The sequence below is a fragment of the Mastomys coucha genome, unplaced genomic scaffold, assembly GCF_008632895.1.
Source record: "Mastomys coucha isolate ucsf_1 unplaced genomic scaffold, UCSF_Mcou_1 pScaffold7, whole genome shotgun sequence".
NCBI classification, from domain to species: domain Eukaryota; kingdom Metazoa; phylum Chordata; class Mammalia; order Rodentia; family Muridae; genus Mastomys; species Mastomys coucha.
The window spans coordinates 8941913-8946754 of NW_022196913.1; positions in this window are offsets into that span (position 1 = coordinate 8941913).

The window sequence follows — 4842 nt, forward strand, 5'->3', positions numbered from 1 at the left end:
GCTATTAACAGAATACTGGATTCCATGCAGCTAGGATGAGGGTCTTAAAGTCTGGGCTCACAGTGACACGCCTATTCCAACAAGACCACACCTCCAAATAGTGCCACTCCTTGAGCCAAGCATGTATAAACCATCACATTTCACTCCCTGGCCCCCATAGGCTTGTTCAAACATATGAATCTATGGAGGCCTTACTTAAATATACCATAATGCAAAACATATTTAGTCCAACTTCAAAAGTCCCCATAGTCTATATCAGTTTCAACAATATTAAAAAGACAAGGTTCAAAGTCTCCAATCACTTAACTGTAATCCCCAAATCAATACAGGAATCCAGCTGGGCAAACGCCAAACTCTGCATCTTCATGTCTGATGTCAAAGCAGTCTTTAGATCTCCAACTCCTTTTCTTTTCCTTTTTTAAAAGATTTATTTATTATTATATGTAAGTACACTGTAGATGTCTTCAGACACACCAGAAAAGGGCATCAGATCTCATTATAGATGGTTGTGAGCCACCACATGGTTGCAGGGATTTGAACTCAGGATCTTTGGAAGAACAGTCAGTGCTGTTAACCACTGAGTCATCTCTCCATCCCTCCAACTCCTTTTTCATCTTTTTTGACTTCAACAAACTTCTTCCTCCTGGGCTGGTTCCACTCCCTGTTAGCAGCTTTCCTCAGTAGATAGACCATGGCTCTGGTATCTCAAACTTCAAAGTTATAGCTTTTTGTTTCAATGTTTGAATCCATACATGATAATCTGGACCCCTCCAAAGGGGTGGCATCACTTCTCTGCCCTCTGTAGCACTCTAAGCTCAGGTTGATCCACTCCACTGCCACTGCTGTTCTTGGTGATCTTCCTACGGTAGTGGCATCTCCAATAATCTGGGTTCTTCTGCTGCAAATAGGCTTCACCAGTAGCCTTTCACAGGCCCTCTTCATGGTGCCAAGCCTCACCTCTTTTGCATGATCCCCTCAGTGCTGGGTGATCAACTGCAACTGAGGCTGCACCTTCACCAATGGCCTTCCATGGCCTCTCACAGTGCCAAGCCTTAGCTGTTCTTCATGGCACCTTCATGCCTTCAAAACCAGTACCATATGGGTGACTCTTACACATTACCAAGGACAGGAAGTATAACTTTGGCTATCTTTGTGTTCTCAGAAAGCACTTCCCAAAAAATTTCACGTCAGTGATGCTGGTCTCTTCTTAATCACCACTAATTTCTTAGCTTCATCTAACCAGCATCAATTGTCCCAGTAGTCCCTTTTATTCTGGCCTCTAAAGCCAGAGCCATGTGGCCAAAGCTGCTGAGTTCTGCTGCTTGCTGGGGCTGGAACATGGCCTCTTTTTTCTATTACATTATTACTAGCTTTCTGTTTTCCAGCTCCTTCATTGCCTAAGCTTGGCTGTCCTGGAACTTGTTGTGTACACTGACTTTGAACTCAGAGATCTTCATGCCTGTCTCCTAAGCACTGGGATTAAAGGTATAGTCTACCAAGCCTAGCTTTAAGTTTTTCTTTATCTAGAGCTTGCTCTGTCTTAGGCTGGCCTTGAACTCAGAGATCTGCTTGTCTTTGCCTCCTGGGATTAAAGCCTTATACTATACATGGTAATGCCTCCATCTAAATTTAGCTGGGTGGAATCTTGCCCCAAGGTCATTAGTCTCTTAATTCAATTTAATATCCTTCAACACAGGATTCAGACCCATTTCACTTCCTGGTGCCCTTTTAATTCTCAAATCATATATTTTATATTTTTCTTTTCTCACCCTGCCATGCTTGTTTGAAATGCTCTTCATGAGACTTAACCAGAAAACAAAGTCTATGAAGGACTTTCTGAGACTTCTTTTGTCTCAATTAATCTGAGTCTCTTCACCTTAGCCTCATGCAGACTCTTCAGACAAGGGCAAAAAGTATCAGATTCTTTACCAAAATACCACAAAAACGGTTTCTAGACCACATATTGAAATTCTTCACTGAAATCTCTTGGGTCAGGTTCACATAATTGAGATCACTCTCTATTACCAAATCTTCCATATTCCTACTAGGATAGCCCATTCTGCCTCATTTAAAGCAGGCCTATCACAGCAATACCCCACTCCTGGTACCAACTTCTGTCATAATTAGGGTTTTACTGCTGGGAAAAGACACCATGACCAAAGCAACACTTAATTGGGGCTGGCTTATAGGTTCAGAGGTTCAGTCCATTATCATCAAGGGGGGAACATAGCAGCATCCAGTCAGGCACAACACAGGAGGAATTGAGAATTCTACATCTTCATCTGAATGCTGCTAGCAGAATACTGGTTCCCAGGCAGCTAGGATGAGGTCCAACAAGGCCACACCTACTTCAACAGGGCCACATCTTCTAATAGTACCATTACCTGAGCCAAGCATTTACAAACCATCACACACCAATACTGAACAACTCATAAAAGGAAGCATTTATATAATTGAGGTCTTGCTTATCACCAAGGAGGTAGCATGGTGGCATACAGGCAGATGCTGGAGCAGTATCAGAGAGCTAAGTCATGATCTTAGGCAGAGAGAGAGGGGAGGGCTTGTTGAAACCTCAAAACCCACCCCAGTGACATGGCATTCCACCCCTACCAAAGCCATGCCAGACTTGGCACTGGTAGTAACCCCAATATTTCTCTAATTGGATTTAAGACTTTCTCAATAAGATAGTGGTCATTACTGGTACTAGAAACCTAGCCAATTATCAAGGGCTGGTGATGTCATGGATCTTGGAGAACCATAACTACCTCTTTACCAGCCCAATCCCTAACTTCATTCTAAATATTTATTCATAAACTCACAGATAACTGTAGTCCTCATCCCGTATGAGGGAAACTTTCCTGTGCAACTGATGGAGACCATTACAGAAGACCACAACCAATCAACATGCAGAGTTTTGAAGTATCTGTAGATTCCTCTACAATACAACTCCAGTACCTAAAACTCAGGTAACATTGTGGAAGAGTGGATGGAAAGACTGTAGAGCTAACATGAAAGGAGGAGGAAATCCCAGGAGGCTTCAACTGTACAGAAAGGACTACAGGCAATGAAAGAAGACTGACATCAAGAGATACTGTTTTCCCTTGGAAAGAGCATACCAATTGGTTATCCAATACTATGAAGGGTCATCCCTGAAAACATACAAGTAATATACAAGCAGGAAAGGTTGTACTTATGTATTTAGGAGTGTGTGTGTGCGGTGTATATGTGTATGTATGTAAGAGTTAATGAAAGAACAGGCACAATGAATTTGAAAAAGGGCAAGGAGAAGTATAGGAAAGGGGTTGGAAGGAGGAAAGGGAAAGGAGAAATTATATAATGATATTAATCTCCAAAAAGTAAACAAAATAGTTTTTTAAAAAGAAAACTCTCAGCTGGGTGTGGTGATGAATGCCTTTAATCCCAGCACTTGGAAGGCAAAGGCAGGTGAATCTCTGTGAGTTCAAGTTCAATCTGGTGTCCAGAGTGAGTTCCAGGACATCCAGGGCTACATACTGAGAAACCCTGTCTCAAAAAAAAAAAAGAAAGAAAGAAAGAAAAGAAAAGAAAGAGAAAAGAAAAGAGAAAGAAAGAGAGAAGAAGAGAAAAGAGAAGCAAAGAAAAGAAAAGGAGAGAAAAGAAAAGAAAAAAAAAGAAAAGAAAGCTTTCTGGGGGTCTGGAGAACCCAGGTTCTATCTCAAGCATCCACATGGTGAGTTACAACCTTTTACAACTCCAGTTAAAAGGGATCTGATGCGCTCCTTTGACTTCCAAGGACACCAGGCACACAAGTGGTGTGAGCAAAACAGATACATAATTTTTTTTAAACTAAGGCCTCCTGTTGAGTCCAAGAAGTGACTACAAAATAAAGCAGCATATCAACACAAAAATTAGCTCAGTAGCAAAAATATGCCTAATGTGTAATTATCCCATTGTTGGAAAGTAACAGATAAGTAAAGTAGACAGGTAGAGTCTTAAACTGTAGTGTAAGAGTCAGTCCTTCCAGGCAATGGATTGCTCATTTTTCCTATTAAGAAAGAACAGCCTAGTATTGACTTAGTTACATATTTAGTCATCACTCTCATGCAGATCTATAATGAAAGGGAGAAAGCTGGACAAATAAAAGTACAAAACATATTATGGCCCAGGGGAAAGGGGCAGCAGGAAATGTCTGGTTGGAGCCAAGCCCTGAGATCAAGGAGACAAAAGTTTAAAGAAAAGCCTGATAAAGAAAAGCCTGATAAAGGGAGTGGTGACTTCAGGGCAAAACTACACCAAGCCAAGCTCCCAAACTCTGAAAGGATCAAAGGGAAGCTTAAGCAATTATAGAAACCATCAACAACAGAAAGCTCATTCAAATGGAACTGAAGGAGGGGTTCAAGCCCCACCAAGCAGCATGGCAGCTTCAGAGAGAGATTACCTGAGTTTTAGGAGATTCCAGGTTTATAGGCAAAAATACAAGAAAAAGGAGTTGTGGAATTTCCCTTTGCAGTTAAGGACAGCTGCTGAGGCCAAGCCTGTGTCAGGGGTGTCCCTTCCTGGAGGCCCAGAGAGGCCATTGTGTAAAGCTGTGAAGCTGAACATGTTAGATTCAGTGTGGGTCCCCCACTCTCGAAGAATCAGGAGGGAGATCACTGCAAATTGCATGAGGTTTTTATTGCCAGTATACTGGGGTCATCCTGCATTCAGAGCAAAGGTGACCTCCAGGAACTAAAGCACACACTTTTTATATCTTCCCATTACATAGGTTGGTTATCTCTCATTGGTGGAGCCCATTATCTTTTGTTCTTATTGATCTTTATGCCCTAGGTGAGGGGGAGATACCAATTGCACGTGGGGGGGGGG